The sequence below is a fragment of the Vombatus ursinus genome, unplaced genomic scaffold (assembly GCF_900497805.2).
Source record: "Vombatus ursinus unplaced genomic scaffold, bare-nosed wombat genome assembly UNPS02011431.1, whole genome shotgun sequence".
Taxonomy (NCBI): domain Eukaryota; kingdom Metazoa; phylum Chordata; class Mammalia; order Diprotodontia; family Vombatidae; genus Vombatus; species Vombatus ursinus.
This window is the reverse complement of record NW_020951209.1, coordinates 564,070-585,068: the sequence shown is the minus strand read 5'-3', so window position 1 is coordinate 585,068 and position 20,999 is coordinate 564,070. Positions and strand designations below refer to the sequence as shown.

Sequence of the window (20,999 nt, the reverse complement as noted above, 5' to 3'; positions counted from 1 at the left end):
AAGAGGCATTTATTTAAGTACTTATTATGTGCAAAGCACTTTATAAAAGGAACCCCAAATATAAAAGATTCCAGGAATATCATGGCCCAAACCCAGAGTTTCCACATCATAGGAAAAATTACAAGCATTCAGAAAGAAGCAGTTCAAGTACCAAGAAATTGTAGTCAGGATCACACAAGATCTGGAAGCTTCCACTTAAATGAGAGGGGATCTTGGAATATACTATTTCAAAAGACAAAAAGAGACTTACAATTGAGAATAACTTATTGTGCAATATTGAGCATAATCCTATAGGGGGAAAATGGCTCTTTAATGGAATGGACACAGGACAGAACCTGAGGGGACAACTTGATTTAGTGGTGATAACCTAGATGAAAATGTAGCAAAAGACACTGACATCCAACTTATTCTCATATTGATGGCTGGACCCTCAGAGCATGGCAACTAACTCAAATTATTGGATTTCCTGGAGGTGGCTACTTCTTATACTGTACCTCACTAGCCCACGCTAGTATCCTTCCTTTTAACAGTCAAACAATAGGTATGATGAACACACAGCAAAGGTATTTACTAATATGGCATAGCAAATAGAAACTATAAAATAGCATTTCCCCATTTCTCCCCCAGAAACCTGGAGCACATTACCTCACAAATGCATATAGCATCCATGAGACGAATAGGCACAAAATTAGGAGTAAAATGATAGTAGCATACATATAGGGAACACACGTGGCCATAGATCCTGGTACTACTCTGGTGTTACTGGGCCCTAAAGTCCATTTTCTCCTGTATGGAGTTCACACACAGGCACATCTCCCCACAGGCACAACATCTTTGCTACGTGGGTTGTTCATTTGGGATCTCCTGATCTATTCTTCTCAACAACTTGACTCTCAATTGCCAGGCAAATTATATCTTGAATCCATAGATAGATCTTTTCTCTGCTGCCAAAAGTCCTGTTCCTAGAAGTTGTTTCCTTCCTGGGTGACTGCTTATCTATATTTGTGTTTGTTTGAAGTGTGTATCTCTTTTCTCTCAACTGCCTAAAACTCTTTCAAACCAACTCTTCAGATGCTGTATGAGGTGTTTTTCCCTAGGTAAGTAACTCTATTGTTAGATATAATGGCCAATGGGAGAGGTGGGGTGAAGTTTGGATGGAGAGAAAAGAGAAAATCCTTTACCTTTTTCCCCAACAGTTGAGCTCTTTCTTGAGTTCTGGTTCTCTAGCTGTTCTATCTCCAAGGCTATTTAAAGCCTCCAGAATAGTGGCCAATTTTTAGCCTGGCCATTTGCTCAATTTTGAAATACATATTCATTTTTGATTTGTCACCACATTAACACCTCATCATTTGTGATCACATCCCATGATTACATCATTGAAGTAGAGAAGGGAGGTAATGGATAAGAATTTGCCCTTCCTTACACTTACATACCCCTCAAAAATGTCCAGATTTTTGACTTAAAAAGTTGGTGATAAGAGTTTTTCTCCTGCACTTGTAAGACTTATATCCAGCTAAGCAAAACAAATTAACATATATTGACTAAGTCTGACAATGTCTTATTTCACACCTGTAGTCCACTTCTCTGCCAAGAAGGAAGCTTTGCTGTGAATACTCTGGAATCATGTTTGGTCACTGCATTCATCAGAAGTCAGATATCTTTCAATACTTTTGTTTTCCTTGCATTACTGTGATCATGTAAATTATTCTCCAGTTTCTACTTACTTTGCTATTCATCAGTTCATATGTCTTCCCATGTTTCTTTAGATTTCTTATTTGTCATTTCTTATAACCCAATAATATTCTATTAATTCATATACACCGTGATTTATTCAGTCATTCTCTAATCTATGAACATCTTTGTTTCTATTTATTTTACTCATTTATCTTTTAAATATAGCTTGTCCCATTAAAGAAAGTAGCTGGGGAGAAAAAAGGAAAAAATGCCTGTAAAATAAAGTATATATGAGCTTATAATAGTAATAGCTAGCATTTGTATAACACCTACTCTTTGACAGGAACTGTGCTAAGTACTTTACAAATATTATTTCGTTTGGTCCTCATAACAACTCTAGGCTGTAGGTGCTATTATTATCTGCATTGCACACTTGAAAAAAACTGAGGCAGACAGACATTAAGTGATTTACCCTGGGTCAAACAGCTAATAAATTTGATTGCAAGGTCACTACTACTATTAGTAGTAGTGAGAAATTCTTTTCTCTTTAGACATCATTTGATGGTAAAAATCTCTTATATGTATATATTACTAGATTGTTTACAAAGCATGTTCACGTCTTCTTCAATGATTCTTCACAATAATCCTGTCATGTAGAAAATGTACACATAGATTCATAGAGTGATTTAGAAGAATGGACTCTTAAAGCTGGGAGGGACTTTAGTGATCATCTAATTCAATCTCATTGTTATACAAATGAGAAAACTGAGGCCCAGAGATATAAACTGACTTGTCTATAGTCACAGGGAAGAAGTAGCAGGGTCAGAACTAGAAATCTGGGCTCAAGTCCAGGGCTCTTTTCACCACAATAAATATTTGTTTTCTCTCTTAAGCATTTCAAACTGGATGTCCTAGAGAAATCTTAAACTCAGCATGCCCAAAATACAACTTAGCTTTCTCCCCAAATCCACTCCTCCAATGTCTCCATTTCTGTAGAAAGTATTACCATTTTCCTACTGTTCCAGTTTTGTAATCTTATTGTTCTGAGTTTCTCACTCTCCCAGATATCCAATCAGTTGCTGAATCTTTCCCTTTTACTTATATGTGTAATTGTTGTCACCCTCATTTGAATGTAAGCTTCATGAGAGCAGGGATCATTTACTTCTTTGTATCCTCTGTTAGGTTCAGCGACTAGCACATTGTAAGCCCTTGACAAATGCTTATTTGTTATTTGTTGAATGAATGGACACCATATTGTCTCCTTTTTTTTTAATGGGAGTTACTACAAATTGTTTATCAGGAGACAAAAAGCATGATGTTTTTCATCATCAAGAAATACGGAAGCTGAAGGACCATAGTATCATATATCTTGAAATGGAGAGAAGTTGAACAGAGGTATGTCAGCTGGATATTTCAGCTTTTTTGTTTTTAAGTTAGATCCTCATTATTTAGCTTCATTATTTTGTTCACAATGTTGTCATTTTCCAATATTTTATTTGCAGTGTTGTGAATTTACATGATACATTATGGAACAAAATTAAAATGTCTTTTGGATCATTTGTGTGCGCCACCATGGTTTTCTATCCATTTATTTATTTATTTTTAACCATACTTGTTATTTCATTAGTATAGGGAGTTTCTATTGAAGAATTTCTTTACTAATGCAGATTGGCACCTTCTCTGCAATGTATAATCTTAGAGAGTTGCCTGAGGGTACTAAAAATCTAGGTGACTTGCCAAAAGTCACACAGTCAGAGGATGGACTGACACAGGGTCTTTATCCATCAGTATGCATAATAATAAAGATTCAATTGTCTAAACCATCTATTCTCCCCTTGGCCTTTTTTTTCCTCTCCAAAAGCTTGGCAGACAACTTGAAAAAGCAAGCCATGATAGACCTGGGATATGACTTGGCAGAGGTAAGAGAGGGATCGAGAAGAAAAATAGAATTGAAGATCCAATCTTGGAACCTCTGGTTTGGAGGGCAGAGTCATGAGCTCCAAAACCTCCATTTAAGGAGGGGTCCCAGAAGAATCTCATTTCCCGCCAGCTGCACTACTTTTGGACTTCTCTGTCATATCCTCAAGCAAGTTATCTTCTCCCTACTCCACTTTTTCAGTTTCCTTTTGTGTATTGTCTTCCCACATTAGATTGTAAGCTCCTTGAAGACAAGGACTGCCTTTTAAAATTTGTTTCCCTAGTGCTTAGCACAGTGCCTGGCACATAGTGGGAGCTTAATAAAAGTTTATTGACTGGTTGACTGACCACCAGTTTTGCTTCTGGCCCACTTCTCACAGCCATCATTCATCATTCATTCATCTGGACAGAAAGGACCAACTATCTCCATTAACTGCTAACCAACTGCCATATAAAGGGCAGGCAAGCCATACTAGCTGAAGCAGCAAGGTAACCTCCCTTTGAGAAAAACAGGAAGGCAAAATGAAATTACCATCACCATTGGTCACCATTTTCCTTCAGGCCCAGATGGGGATGGCCCAGGACCCCAAACTCAAGAATCTTGGGAATAGCAGGCCACTAGACCTAATTTCATTGTGGTCCCCACAGCCATTTTCATAAGGAAAGATTGTGTGTGTGTGTGTGGGAAGGTGTGTGTGTATGTGGGGGAGGGGGGCTCCTTCCTCATCACTAGCAACATCTGCTGACCAATTGCCGCCAATAGGGAGATAGGCACAGAAGTCCTTCTCTAGCCATCTCCCTCAGGTAGGGATATATAGCATGTGTGTATATGTATATGTATAGTACTATATGTATAGTACCAACTGCCAACCAACTACTACCTACAGGTATACAAACCTATCTAGTTGAAGCAGCAAGGCATCTTGAGGGAAAACTGTATGTGGCAGGCAAGTCAAACCATCACTACTGTCTTGACCATCATTTCATCACAGACCCTGGTAGGCACAACCCAGGACTCTGAATCGAAGAGCCCTGGGAATAATAACATTAAATAATGACTTTCAAGAAGAGGCATTCCCTAACTGATGGGCACCCCTACAATTACCAGTTCTTAGCCACCACAAAGAGAGCTGCCATAAACACTCTTATTTTTTTCCTTTTGCCCTAATCATCTTTGGAAACAGACCTAGCAGTGGTATTGCTGGGACAAAGGGTATAGGCAGCTTAATAACTCTTTCAGCATAATTCTAGACCACTCTCCAAAATGGCTGGATGAGTTCACAACTCCACCAACAATGAATTAGTGCCCTAATTTTTCCATATCCCCTCCAACAGTAGGGAAGGGGGGAAGAAAATAAGGGGGGAAAAAGAAAAAAAGAAATTTATGTGATAACTTTATTATTTATAATTTATGAAATATATTTGAGGGGAATATATATTAATTTATTATACATTTAAACTATTACATATTATATATTGAAAAGGAATAGCAAGTTGTACACAATAGGTTTACAGTTTCATGTGCAATCATCTTTTTTTATTATGTTATAGAAATGCTTGTTTTATTCCATAAATTAAAAATAAAATGAAATTTTAAAAAATAAGAAGAGGCATTAATATCTGCTTTGCTGCTGCAGCCCAGGGACCATTAAACTTTTCCATCTGACAGTCAAAATCTTCCATATGTGTTGTCTCCTTCCTTGGAATGTAAACTACTTGATAGCATTTTGTGTGTATTACCAAAGCAACATGTGCACATAGTAAGTACTTATTAAATGCTTCACTTATTCCATTCATTCATTGTGTACTGTGCCATCTAACTGCCTAAATAAATTGTTTCTGACAGACTTGAATCTAAAAATGCAAAGTAGAGTTTAATATTTTTTTTTCAATAGTCTGGACCTTTGATTTCTATTGTGGGGAACTCCAATTGCGGAAATCCCCCTAAAGCTTGAAGGCTGGCAACCTGTGGGCACAAAGAGGTTAAGTGACTTATCCATAGTCACAGGGCATCTAAGTGGTGCTGTGGATAGTGTGCTAGACCTGGGGTCGGGAAGACTCATCTTCACCAGTTCAAATCTGGGTTGACATTTACTAGCTTTGGGACCCTGGGTAAATCACTTAAACCTATCGGCCTCAGTTTGCCTCATCTATTAAATGAGCTAGAGAAAGAAATGGCAAACCACTCCAGTATCTTTGCCAAGAAAATCTCCAAAGGGGTCATGAAGAGTTAGACATGACTGAAACTAAACAACAATAAAAACCATAATCACACTGCCAGTATATTTCAGAGGTCCTTGAATCCAGGTCTTTTTTACTTCTAGTCCTTTATCCAATAACTACATCATACTGTTTCTCATAAATACATTGAGGTGTTATTTTGTTGGGTTAAGGCAAGGCTGCCAAAATGAAAAGGATGATGTTCCTACTATTACTAAGGCTATAGTTTAAAATCTTGCCTTGAGACCTGGGGTCCTTAACCCTTTTTGTGCCATTGACCCCTTTAGCAGTCTGGTGAAGCCTATGAATTTCTTCGAAAAATGTTCTTAAATGCATAACATAGAACATACAGGATCACAAAGGAAACCAATTATGTTGAAATATAATTATCAAAATATTTTTAAAAAGCAAGTTCATGAACCCCAGAATAAGAACTCTGTTTTCAGTAAGATATTAACTTTTTCTCCTCAGTGCAGAAAAGTCCTATCAATTTTGAAATTTTTTTACCATGTTGCAAAAGTTTGCATTTTTAATGAAAAAAGTGTTTTTTTCACTCATGTGATTTGAGCATTGTTATGCTGTTTACTATATTAAATTTAGTATTTGCTATATTTACTATATGTAAATATATTACATATAAAATGTACACAATATACAAATACACTATATGGAAATATGCTAAATATTGTACACTATATTTAATGATCAAAAGCATTTGTATTTGCTAATCTGTGTATACGCTGAATCCCCCTTTTTAAGTAAGCTGTTTGAGTGCAATGATTGTTTATATCCCAGGAATCTAACACAGTGCCTCATGGAGCATTTTGCTGTTGTTTTTCTTGGCAAAGATTCTGGAGTGGTTTGTCATTTCCTTCTCTAGTGGATTAGGCAAACAGAGATTAAGTGATTTGCCCAGGGTCATAAAGCTCGTGAGTGTCTGAGATTGGATTTGAACTCAGGTATTCCTGACTCCAAGCCCAGTGCTCCATCCACTGTACCATCTAGCTGCCTCATATAGGATATAGCATGTGCTTAATAGGTTCAAATCTCTGCCAGGAAAACCCCAAATAGGGGCACAAAGAGTCAGACATGATTGAAGAAAAACAAAAATGTGCTTAATAAATGCTTGTGGAATTGAAGTAGGAAAGAGGAATGGATAGAAGGCTGGTGCTAGAATTAGCAAGATCTGGGTTCAAGTTCCTCTTCTGACGCACACTGGCTGTGTGACCACAGGCAAGTCACTTTACTTCTCTGGTTCTGAGCTTCTATATTTGTAAAATGATGGGTTTGGACTAGATCCTAATGTGTGTGTGTGTGTGTGTGTGTGTGTGTGTGTAAGAATGCGTCTAAGGGTGTCAAGTAGGTGGTGCAGTGGATAGAGTACTGGCCCTGGATTCAGAAGAACCTGAGTTCAAATTCGGCCTCAGAAACGTAACACTTACTAGCTGTGTGACCCTGGGCAGTCACTTAACCCCATTGCCTAGCTTTAAAAAAAAAAAAAAAAAAAAAAAGAATGTGTCTAAGCCTAAGACACCTTTCACAAAATTAGAATAGCTGCTGATTTGCTTTATCATAAGGTGGTTTACATGCAGGAAATTCCCTAACACTAATTAAAAGTACAATTAGGAGAACCAAAATAAAGGAGATCTTAAATTGCCTTTAACAGTACATTTATATAATACAAATATTTACTACAATTTATATACTACAATTCCATAATAGTAAAGTACAGTAAAAACCTATTTTGAAAAAAAGAAAAACTCAATTCCCTAAGGAAACTGGACAGCAATGTGGCAATTAAACAGCAGATTTTTAAAAGGTAGAAATGGCAAGTGACATTATTCTTAAATATTTATCAGTAATACAGTATATTATATATACAGTATATGTATACGATATGCTGTATGCATGCATACAAACTGTATCATTAATCTATATTATAGCTTTATCAATAACAGTATATTATATACTGTATGCAGCATATATACTTTATCTTTATCAATAATACAGTATATCTTTATCAACAATACATTACATAATTTATATTTATATACTGTATCTTTATCAGTAATACATTATGTTTACCAATAATACAGTATAATATATACAGCATTATATATTAATATATACACAGCAAAATATATTACATATATTACCCAATGAAATATATTATATATGCACTATATAATATACTATATTATTGATAAACAATACAGAATGATACACAGAGAGAAATTTCAGGCTTTTAAAGTTACACACTTGGGGGCTGAGAAGCTCAAATTACACAGACGCTTGGTAAGTCTCAGAGTGGGGGAACTCGAACTCAGCTCCCTTGCTGGGCACCACCAGTGGCGTCAGCCTGCAGAACCAGCCATGATGTTTGGGGTGAATCACAAGCCTTTGTACGGAAGGGCACTGGGCAAAGATGTAGTTGAGGCTTTTCCCCACCCCCACCTTCCACTCCTGATTATTTTCCCTGTAGAGGTTCAAAGTATACTCTGAAAAATGTAAAAGTAAATGATCAACAAACTAAGCCACTTCAGCTGCTATGTGTGCTGAAGATCTCACGCTCAGCCTTCGACCTTAACTCCCCTTCCCTTCCTCTCTTTCTACTCGCAACCAGCACAAGGGCTAAGCATAAGCGCCTCAGCCGACAGCTCGAAGCACAAGTCAATTATATAGCCCAACGGGCGGCGGGGTTATTGACCAATAACCGTCCGACCTCAGCACAGGGTAGGAGGCGGGGCTAATTGCCTTCCTCATTCAAATAAAAAACCGGGAGATTTGCATGGCGAACCAACGGCCGATTTTCTCATTGGCTTGGAGCTCGAGGGGCGTGGCCAAAAGCTGGAGGAACGAGCCCCTCCTCCTTTCATTTGCATAACGGCCCCCGCGCGTGCAGGGGAGAAGCGGGTTTGTTTTTGAATCTGCGGAGGCGGTGGCAGCGGCGGCGGCGGCAGGCGGCGCAGACAGGGGAGTGTGCGCGACACTGAGGTGACGAGTTTGAGAGACGCCAGTGCGGGGCGGACTGCAGGAAGGAGCTTGGCCCTCCCTGCCGCATCTCCAGCCCCAAAAGGTATATATGGACCCTACGGGCTGTTATAACCATAGTTTTCTTAAATTACTATTGTAGTTCGCAGGGCTTCCCGCATTATGGCGGTCGCTGATGGAATGTTTGCGCTTGCGCGGTTGCGGAGCTGCGGGTGGCGCTGCATGGGAGCACGTGATCCTGCGGGGTCCGGTTGTAGCTGCAATTGTGCAGCTGCTAGGGCGGTGGCTGCGCAAGCGCAATGTTCATTTTCAAGAGCTAGTTTTTTTTGTTTTTTTTTGTTTTTTTTTTTTTGCTGGACGCCATTAGGTTCTAGATTTTTTTTTTTAACCTGCTTTTCGGAGGCATTGTCTTTCTGTGTCTTGATGACTTTGGAGAAATGAGGATTTTACTTTTTGTCTAAGGCTGTACTCCATATGATTTTCCTTTTCCCTCCCCAGTTCTTTAGAAACAATGAGGCTGACTTGTAAAATACAGCACACGTGGTTCTAGGTTATAGTTGAATTCTTGGATTATTACTGAATTTAAATTTCTTTTAAAAACATGTTCTTCAGTATTCATTATAGGAAGATTTAATGGGATGAATTCAGGAAAATAGTTATGTATGTTGCAAAAGTAGTTGGTTTTTGGGTTTTTTTTTTTTAATAAACTTGACCTGAGAATTTTGCAAGTGTTTGTTTAACCATGCCTGTAAGTGGCATTTTCTGTATATGAAGGCTTTCTTCTGGAAATATAAAAAAAGAAAATATAATTTTAAGAAAATATTGTTAAAAATAATGTTTTAAAGTTTTTTTTCCCTGAGTTTTCCAGATTTATGTAGTTTTAAATGACTTAAGTTTTCATTTTAATTTGGGTGCCTTTGAAATTACATTTGATCATTTCTGTCTTTTGGTTATCTTCTATTTTATGTAACATTTTTACCATTTACTCATAGTTAATGCCAAAGGTAATTTTTATTTTATCACCTTATATTTTTAAGTGTTAACAATTTTGTTTTGTTCTGATAAGTATCAGTGGGCCTATTTGTTTTGTAAACTTTATATACACACACAGACACACACACACAAGAACATTTGGTAGGGCCTCTAATAAGAAAGTACAGTGTGAATATCAATTAAATGCTATAGAAATCAGATTTAGAGCTGGAATGTACCTGAATAGTCATCTTGTCCTACCTCTTTTTATTGTTGAGGAAATTGTTGACCCAGAAAGGTTAAATGACTTACCCAAGGTCACACAGTAAAAGGCAGAATTTGAGCCTAAGTCACAGACTCCAGGGTTCTTTCCAGTGTAACTACTGGGCTACATCCCAATAGATTTTTTAATACTTTTACATATAAACAGCTTAAAGAAACAAGCATTGAGATTAATATTTGTAAATATAGTGCTGATTATTTTAGATTAGATAGTGTTATAATATGGCTTATAACAGCATTGTTATAGTGAATTGTCACTGGAGTGACATTAAACTATTCTCCCAGATTATGGAAACTAATTAATCTTAGATATTTTGAGTAATTCTAAATCTTGTAAACAAATTTAAAATAAAACTATTCAATTAATATGCAGAGACCTACGTTTGCATCAGGTTGGTGTTAAATAAGGAAGTAGTGTATCAAAACTGATGTAACTGTTGCCTAAAACAAATAGAAAAATACAGGGAAAGTAAACTGAAAACAACTGAAACTTTTTCTGATTGTATGTTTTAAATTGATGTCATCTGAAGTAAGTCAGAGGTGGCAGAATATGGGAATGGAACTTGTTTTGTTCTTTAGAACAATTCAACAAACATTTAAGCTTCTGTTAGGACTCAGTTACACTTACAGGACAATGCTGTAAAATTCCCTCCCCTCCTTTCTTCCACCATTAGAACTGCTATTGAATCTTATCTGTCAGAATTTTGGGAAATCTCTCTGTATGTGTTCTGGATTTATAAGTATTTGTGTTGTGTTACATTTCTTTTATTGGACTCAGGAGAGATCTGGGTTCAGATCTGGCCCCTGGACACGTAGTAGTTGAATCTTGCATAACAACCTCGCTAAGCCTGTTTCTTTATTTGTAATATGGAGATAACAATACTTGAATTTTTCTTAGTGTTGTGAGAACCAAATGAGGTAATACAAGTAAACCTATATATATAATGTGTCAATTATTAAATATGATGATTCTAGAAAAACAAGTGATTTTAAATGTAAATATTTTAGGAGAGTTAAATATATTTGAAACAATTGCATATTAGGTTAATGTTGAAATTAGTTGATTTTAAAGTGCACAAAAATTTAAATTTAAAACATATAAGGGGTATATGCTTAAAAGTATTTGATATGGAAAAGCCATACACATTTTTTCATTTCTGTTTGAATAAGAAAAATAATTTTATATAAATTTTAACAATTAGATTTTTCTTGCAGTAAATTTTGTTGTCTCACTATTTAGTCAGCCTTGGCTTTTAAAGCCCTTCACAACCTTGCACCTACTGATCTTTCCAACCTCATTATGCATTACAACCTTTCCCTCACTCTCTGCTCTAGCCAGACTGCTTTCTTGTTGTTCCTCACTCGCTGCACTCCATCTCTATTCTCTGTTCCTTTTTGTGCTGTGTCTCCCAGGCCTGGAATGATCTTCCTCCTCAGCTCTCCCCTTAGAATCTCTTTTATGTCTTTCAAGATTCAGCTCAAGCTTTACATGAAGCCTTTCCTGATGTCTTCTACTGTTAACTGCCTTCCTTCCCTAAAGTACTTTGCCTTTATTTGTGCATACTTAGATATGCCTCTCCTGTCAGTCTTTTCCCTCCCTTCCCCCTCCAGATCCTTGAGAGCAGGACTGTTTGATTTTTGTCTTTGTTTGTTTGCATAACACTATGTGAAAGGGAGTAGCAGTGAGGTAAGATAGAGTGAAACCAGATTATAGAGGGTCTTAAAAGACTGGGAATCTGGAATTTATAAATGTAAGTGGCACTTTATGTAGTTGGTGTGCTCAGTAAATACATGTGTATTGCTGTCCTTTCAGTAGGATGGGATGTTCTTTTCCTTAATGCTTAGCTTGCCTAAATGGAATTTCATTTTAATTACAGAGTTTATAAAGCAGCCCTTTGTAGTGCAAAGAACACAAGTCTATGAGTCAGGAGATTCAAAAAACCAACTCAGCTTTGAGTTGGTATGGCCTTAGACAAGTCACTTCACCTCTATGTATCTCATTTTCTCCATTTGTAAAATGAGAAGATTTAACTAGATAATCTCCAAAGCCTCTTCCTAGCTCTGAAATATATTCTCTCTTTATCTCTAAAATTTAATGTCTGTCATTCTTTGTATGATTTTATTCTTTTAATCATCCCTTCTCCTTCTAGATCTCTAGATTTTTATGACTCTGCTTTCCATTCTCCTCCTACCCCTCTGACTACTTTGCTGATTTGCCCTGACCCCAACTGTAGGTATACCCTAAGACTTTCCCAGGACTCCTTTATTTTTTTCCTCTATGATCTCTCATCATTTCTCATGTATGCAGTTATCTCTATGCAAAAGATTCCCCAGATCATATGCAGGACTACTCTCTCTAGTCCTGGACATTATCAGTTGTTTTTTGGATATTTCCCACTGGTTGTCCTTTAGGCATCTCATATGTCCAGTTTGTTTTTTCCTATCAAACTCATCCCACTTTCTGTGTTCGCTGTATTTCTCCAGTATACCACCATTCCTTTAGTTAACCAGTTTTGAAGCCTCTGAGTCATCCTCAACTCTTCACTCTCCCTAGCTCCCACATTCAGTCATTTGTCAAGTTTTGTAGATTCTTTTCCCCAACATCTCACATCCATCCCCTTCTCTTTGCTTCAGCAGTCACTCCCTGACACCCCCCCCCCACCCCAAGTCTTTTACTGGATTATTATAGGAGCCTTCTAGTTGACTTCTCCCTTCACTAGTCCATCTTCCACACAGTTGCCAAAATAATATTCCTAAAGCCCATATGAAAGCTCTTAAAAATACTTGTTGGTTGATTGATTGATGTTTATTAAATAAGGAATAGAGTTCATAGGAAACGAGAAATTAGTGGAGGCTAGTAGAATAGGAATGGAGGAGGTAGAACTTGATTTTCATTGATAGATGGAATTAGAATAGGTAAAAGGGAGTACAAGAACAATTTTCGTATCAGGGATAGCCACTACAAAGGCATAGAGATGAGAGATACAGCATTGTCTCATAGGAACAGCTATATGGCTGGACTGTATAGTGCAAGGAAGGAAGTACAGTGTAAGAAGACAGGAAAGATAGAAAGGGGCCAAATTGTTAAGAGTTTTAAATAGATGTTAAAACAGAGGAATTTATATTTGATCCTGGAGATAATAGGAAGCCATTGAAATTTGAATGGGGTGGGGGGAATAGCAGCAATTGAGGAAATCAACTTTTGTTGGCAGTAGAGAAAGACTTGAGGCAGGGAGACCCAAAAGGAGGTATTGCAGTAGTTCAGGATAGTGATGATGAAGACTGACTAGGGTAGCTGCTGTCTTAGTGGAGAGACTGGGGCATTTACAAGGGATATTGTGGAGATAGAAACAACAAAACTTGGCAACTATTGAGTATATATAGAGTTGAGACTGAGGAGTTGAGGATGGCATTGGGTTGGTGAATCTGTAGAAGAATGGTAATTTCTTCAACAGTAATAAGATTTTGAGGGAAAGATGCTGAATTTTATTTTGAACTTAGGGAGTTTGACATTTCCACAGGACTGGACATCTAGTCTGAAATGTTTAATAGGCAGTAAGGCTAGAAATAGACATCTGGGATTTATCGATATACATTTGATAGTTGCATTTTGGGAGCTGATGAAGTCATCAGTCAGTAAGCATTTAAGTGCCTACTATGTGTCTGGCACCAGCCTGGACAGAGCTTTGGAGTACAGCCACAGTTAATGGGTATGGATGATGATTCAGCAAGAACTCTGAGGAGAGATCAGACAGGTGAGAGGGAAAACCAAGAGTACTGTCATGAAAATCCGGAGAGAATAAAGTATTCAGGAAGCAAACAAGGAAGACCTTGTGTTTCTGATGACATGCTGGTTATGTGAACCTGGGAAACTTTTACTTAAACTTTTGGTGCTTCAGTCAGGACATCTTAAACTCAGTATGTCCAGAACAGAACTCGTCTTTCCCCCTAAATCATAAAGGCCAACACCATCTTCCAGTCCCTCAGGCTTGCGACCTAGGAGTTATCTTCAACTCCTTGATAACTCTCACACTAACACTTCCCTCTCCCATATCCAACCAGATGCCAAAGCCTGTCAATTTCATGTTTGCAGCATCTCTTTAGTACTCCTCCTTTCCTCTGACACTACCACCACTCCATTGCAGGACCTCAGAATCTTACCCTAGGATTATTGCAATAGCCTTCTGATGGGTATGCCTGCCTCAGTTCTCTTCCCATTACAATCCATCCTCTATTTGGACACTAAAGTGCATTTCCTAAAATACAGGTCTGACCATGTCATTCCCCAACCAAACTCCAGTGGCTCCCTGTTGTCTCTAGGAATGCAAAATCCTCTGTTTGGAATTCAAAGACTTTTATAACCTAACCTCCTCCTACCTTTCCAGTGATACTGGCCTCCTGGCTCTTTCACAAACATTTCTCAGCTCTGGGAATTTTTCTCTGGCTGGTTGCAATGCCTGGAACACTCTCCCTCTATTTCCACGTCCATTACTGGCCTTCCTGGCTTCCTTTATGTCTTAGCTAAAATCCCATCTTTTACTTGAAGCCTTCCTCTAACCCTCTCTGTTAATGATTTCCTCTTATTTATTTTTTATAACTGACTTTTTATGTGTTTGAGGGCAAGGACCGTCTTTTGCCTCTTTTTTTGTATCCCCAGTGCTTAGCATAGTGCCAGGCACATTGCATGGAGTACTGTGCTTAATTAGGACTACAAGTTGTAGAGAAATTACTGGTCAGTACTAGTGGAGAATCTCTTCACTAGGAGTTACCTCTGGTAATGAAATCACGGGTCTGGACCAAAATAAAAATGCTGATTTGTCTGTTTTTAAAAGGATGAAGAAACAGTATTGGTGACCTGAAATATATGTACTAATGTGGCACTCTTGTCTGAATTATATCATTTTATATATCTGAGGATGTCTAAATTATATACTCTATACAGTTTTTCTTAAGATTGTAATTTATTTAGTTTGTAATCTTCTAAAGCATAACATGATTTGGCATGGGTAAAACATGTATTTTGGTGAGTTGGTTTAACTTGGTTTGATGAGAAGATTATTAACAAAATAGATGCCTTCCCATTGGTGTAGATGGCAGTGTATTCATGCTTTCTCATCCTGTATGATTAAAGTCTTCATTCTTCCATAAATCTCCCATAGGTACACCCAACATGCTGAGTAAGTCTTCTTCTATTTGAAATTGCATATGTACCAATGCAGCCAGTGCTTATCTCTTACTTTGGATACATGAGCTGTGTGTTTATTTATTTATTTGCAGTTTTATTCTTATTCGTGGTATTATCCTCTTTCCTTTATCTGTCCATAGCTACCTGTGAAACTGAACACCTTTTTCCATCATACCTTTCTCTGATAATATCTTTTATGTTGCATCGGTTGCATAATACTTTAATAGTAATATGCTTTCACCTATTAGGGCCCTTAATGTATTGCTTTATTGCCTTTTGGGTGACCTGCAACTTTGATTCTTCAGACAATGTGGTATCTATGTTTTGTAGCCAGATATCACTAAAGAATATTGGTGTTTAAAAGATGCCTTAAATAACAACAAATGAGTAGGTTTAAAAAAAAAAAGATAGTCCTGGTCATGCAGCAGTTTGTTTTGAAAAATATAAAGTACTTATTCACATTTGAAATCTTTTGTTCTTATGACATAGCCAGGCAGAAAAATGACTGTGGTGCTCAGTAGCTTTTGAATCAATTTCCTGTCAGCTCCTTTGACTTTTTTGACAGTGGAAAGGCCAGCTTCTTCCTGCCAGCCATAAAGATCAATGATTATCATTCCCTCCCAAATTTCCCACCTTCATTTAACTCCTGATTAGCCACAATAGTTTGGGTTTTCTGTAAAACCCTTTTGAATGGCTTGTACTTTAGCAAATATTGATGGAACATTTCTTCTTTTTGAGGCCATGTGGCAGATACTGTGGAGGATACAAAGAAGGCAAGTCTCTGCCTGCCAGGGTAGATAAGTTGAATTCCAAGAATATTAGAATTGGCCCTAGACTAAGATCATCTGCTCTAACCCCTGTTTTTACAGTCAAGGAAAGTGATCGAGGTTTAGCAAGGGGGCATGCTTTGAGCCTAAGTCTTCCTGCCTCAGGAGAACTCTATTTTTGAGTTGTTGTCTGCATATGTTGAGGAGGGATCACGCTCGCGCTCTCTCTCTCTCTTTCTCTCTCTCTCTCTCTCCCCCCCTCCCCCCCTCTCCCCCCCCCTTCTCCCCTTCTCTCTCCCTCCTTCCATCTCCCTCTTTCTTTCTCTCCAGAAGAATGGAAGCTTCTGGAACACATGGATTATTTCATCTTTTTCTCTCTGTATCACCATTACCCACCTCAGCACCTGCCACACAGTAGGCTACTAATAATGCAGAGAGAGACAGACAGACAGACAGACAGACAGAGAGAGCGTGGGCAAATACGAAATAAATTTAAAGGCACTTAGCAAGAGAGCACCAGCACCTACTAGAGCAGGGATTAGGAAATGAATGTTCGAACTGTCTTGAAGGAAGGGAAGGCTTCTGTGAGGTCTGAAAGTACGTGGAAGATGGTTGATGCAAATTAAATGAGGAAATCACTTGCCAATATGAGAAACAGAGAAGAAGGCCAATCTGGCTGGATCTAAGAGTGTGGGAGGGGTAGTAATATTTCAACAAGACTGAAAAGATAAGTTGGAACCAGTTGCTTTGTGTTTTTGTTTTTTTTTTTAAACAACTTTAATAGCTAAAGGGCAGAACCCTAGTTTGGGAGTTTTTTTATCCTAGTAGTTCCTGTATACTGGGTTGGCTTATGTTTATATTATTTATTAAAAGAAGTGAAAATATTGTTACTATTTTCAGCTTGAGCATATAAACAAATGAAGTAGTGATTTGGTCCTAATTTTTCTTTGAAAGATTTTTTATATTGTTGTCTTTTTTCTATCACCTATATTTCCCATTGGAACTGGCAAGATGACTTTCCAGTGTGAGCATTTACACTTCAGAAATCAGCAAATGCTACAAATGAGGGTTGATTTATTGTTTTATTGATTGTCTAGACTTAAGGTAGTGATGAAAAAATGTTAGTAATATAGATTAAAGTTAAAAGTGTGTGGAACTTGGAGCCAGTTAAACATTTACCAGCACACCTCTGCCTACCCCCTTCCAGAGAACTATCCCTTGTAATAAATTATTAAGGGATAAAGAAAAAGTTTTACAAAACTCAATGTCAAAAAAAGTCTCCCATACCTGTGGTCCCCAACTTCTGCAGAGTTGCAGGGAAGTGCCTTCTCATGCTTCATTGGGGTGAAGTCATAGTCATTATAATTTTTCAGCATTCAGTTTTGATTGATTAGGTATTGTTATTCTTAACGTTTATATTATTGTATCATTCCCTGCTTCTCTATATTTGTCATATCAATAATTTCTAATGGCACATCAATAATATTTTTGCACCACAACTTGTTTAGCCATTTCCCAATCAATGTTCATTGACTTTTTCCCCAGTTTTTTGCTACCACAAAAAGTGCTTTTCTAAATATTTTGTTATATGTGGTTTTTTGTCACTGACCTCTTTTGGGTGTGTATGCCTGGCAGGGCAAGTTTTAGGTCAGCAGGTCTAGATATTTTAGTCTATTTGCACAATTCCAGATTCTTTTTCAGAACACAGTAGTTGGACCAATTCACAGCTCCACTAACAATGTATTAGTGTGCTGTTCTTTTCCTATTTCTTTTAATACTGACTTTTCTTGTCTTTTGAAGTCTGCCAAATGGTTGGATGTGAGGTGAAACCTTAGTTGTTTTGATTCATATTTCTTTAATTTTATCATCTTGGAACATGTTCACATGGTTATTAAATAATTTGCAATTCTTTTGAGAATTGTCTATTTATATCTTTTGCCCACTTAACTATTCAGGAATAGCTTTTGATCTTATATGTTTCTTTTAGTTATCTGTGTTCCGGGGATATCATTGGTGTTAATTTCCAAGGCAATTGTTAGATTTTCTTAAGACATAGGCCATGTTTTCCTGACTGAAGTATACCTGATAATAATAGAACTATGTACATAAAAATAATAAAATTATTTACATAATAAATTTTCTGCTAGACAGAATATCCTAAGTACATAGTAAGCATTCAGCTTATACTTATTGAATTGAATCAAATATGAGTAAATTTAGAAGGTTAAAATATTTTTTAAGAGGTAATTTTCTTATTGTTACAGAACTAGCGGTTTTATCCTGGTGCTTTTTATCATCTGAGACAGGCTTAGACAGGGAAGGTTATAAGCTTCATTCAGACCTTTGCTAGAAAGAAAGGAAAGTGGCTGGGAGAAACTGTTTATCTTTTTGGAGAAGGAAGGACTGCAGGAGTGGTACAAAGGACTCTGGGGAGAGTGGGCCACTTATTCTGGTTTGGGAGCATAAAATTAATATTTTTAAAAATGCCTTTTTGTAAATGACTTAGCGACGGAGGTATGGGATTGGCCTCTTAATCTTGATCTCCCATTTATGTGTTACTTCAAATCAGATTAAGGAAATTTGTAAATATCTATCTTATTGTTAACCAATTCTCAATTTGATGGAGTTCAGAGAGAAATTGTCCCAGGACATGTTGTTATCTTGCTGTTATTATTTTATGTTTAATATTCTGCTATTTTGCTGGTGGACAAAATGATAACTTTTTGTAATTGAATAAAAGTATTAGAAAATAAAACTCATCTTCTGTAAATATACAGAAAGCATCTTCAGGACAATCCTTACAGCAAACAGGATGACAGAGAGATACTGTTTACTTTTTGTGAGGCAATTGGAGTTAAGGGACTTGCCCAGGGTCACACAGATAGTGTCAAGTGTCTGGTCTGAGACTGCATTTGAACTCAGGTCCTCCTGACTCCAGGGCCAGTGCTCTATCCACTGTGCTCTATCCACCTAGCTGCCCTGCTGTTTACTTCTTACTGTTTCCATGTAGTTTCAGCTTCTGCTAAGTCTCTGTGTTTTGAAACTTTTCAGTCCACTTAGTTCTCATAATGCTCTAATTCCAGTATAGTTTATTGAATTATTATTAACCTTTCTATAATACATTTTGTATTTACATTTATGAGATTCTCTGATTATAACACAAAATAAGTAAAGTCACTGCAGAAAATTTTTTAAGAAATGCTTTGAACTTTTCTTTCCAGTGTACTATTATTGCTCCTTAATTTTTTTCTTGCTGTTTATTTCACATTAGAGCTAGACTCTAAATATTTGGGGGGGGGGAGAAAAATAACTTAGTGTTTTTTTAAAAGAATTTTGGTTGGTAGACTGAATGCAGGATATAAACACTTAATTCAGTTCCCCCTAGGTTGAAATTTGCTTTCTGAGTAAGAATCAACAGATTGTTAATTTGGGCAACTAGGAAATTTTAAGTAAATCTCAACCAAGGAATTAAATAAACAAAAGGAAGTGTAAAGGTTATCAAAGCAAGGTAGGTAAATAATTTACAGTTGAGCAGTATAAAAGTGGAATAAGTGGTAATTTTCAAATAGTTTAGATAAATAATTGAAATGTATTTTTAGATGCCATGTTGTTGCATCTAAAGGCATTTTCTTAGAAGAAGAAGGTATTGTGGTAGTTCTATAATAGACTGTTTGAAAACCTGGTTTCAAGTTTTGAATCTTAACATTTGACTACTGTTGGCAGCCATTTAATTTATGTTTATGTAGATCTTTCAACTATACACTTTCTGTATATTTATTCCTAGACAATCAAAGGTTTTCTTGAACAGATACATGGTATGATTAATTTTTGAAATTGAGTTCAAAAATTGCTAAGCTAACCTATGTTAACCAGCAATGGTTAAGGAATGATATAGGTGGCCAGAATCTGGTTTGAGAAAAAAGATGCTATTAGAAATTTAAAATAAATGGTTAGAGAACAACATGGGACAGAACAGATTTTTTTTTTTCCATAACGGAATGAGTAGGCTAGACCATTTGGGGGGAAGAATGGAAAAGAAGAAAGGATACCTGTCAGTAACTGTAACTTATTGTAAATCCAAGCACATTGAGCTTTAGCAGTGAATATGGTTGTGTCCAGACAGGACACAGGCATTCTCAACTTTTTTTTTAATATAAGGAACTTTTTAAGGTCCAAAAAATTTCATGGAATACACTATCCCATTGTAGTAATTGCTTTCATAAATCACTTGATATTTAGTTGAAGCTAAATAAAGATGAAAATAACAATGATTGATATATACATGGATTCCCATAGGATGGGAACCACTGCCATATAGCTATTCTAGATTGTTTTAAGGAATTTCTCATTTGCCTTATTCTAATTTTTCTTAATTATTGAGTTTTAAAAATTAGAACATTTTAGTATTTTCTGTGGCTATAATTGATGCTACTTTTGCCTCTTTGTATCCCTGGTGCTTAGCACAGTGCATGGTGAATAGTAGGCACTTAATACATGTTTATTGATTGATATTGATTGCTATTTTACCTAGCAGTACTGCTGTTTGAACAGTTGTGAATGATTGCAGATCTTGCTGACCAGTTGTTTCTGAGCAGTTGACTTTAGAATGTTTTATCAAAAAGGTTATGAATTATTACCTCTTGGAATTCAAGGATACATATTTAATTTCTTTTCATTTTCTGGTTGAAATATGCTTGAATCTATAAAACTTACTGTTCATGTGAGAGAACTTTCTGAGTAAAACATTTCTAAGTTCTGTTAAATGTTTTTAAAATAATCATGTTTGAGTTCAAATTTTAAAAATAGAACAGTTAATGAAATTAATAAATATGGTAAGTTTGGTAACATGTCAGAACTATAGGAGAATGGCTACTGGAAGTGGATACAATAAATATAGATATTATCCAAATTATGTGACTTTACTTAGTGGAATTAAGAATGTATGGAATGCCTAAATTGTAATATGCTAATTATATGGAATTGATATGATG

The 20,999-nt window shown here is 36.7% G+C and overlaps 1 protein-coding gene across 1 annotated transcript in view; it reads left to right on the top strand.

Annotated features, from left to right (window-relative positions):
- Positions 1–8,710: 8,710 nt before the first annotated feature.
- Positions 8,711–20,999, top strand: part of ATF7IP (activating transcription factor 7 interacting protein) — a 154,479-nt gene continuing 142,190 nt past the window's right edge. The window contains exon 1 of the mRNA XM_027856383.1: positions 8,711–8,887. The gene's annotated coding sequence lies outside the window, so the exon portion shown is untranslated. The remainder of the gene's footprint in view (positions 8,888–20,999) is intronic.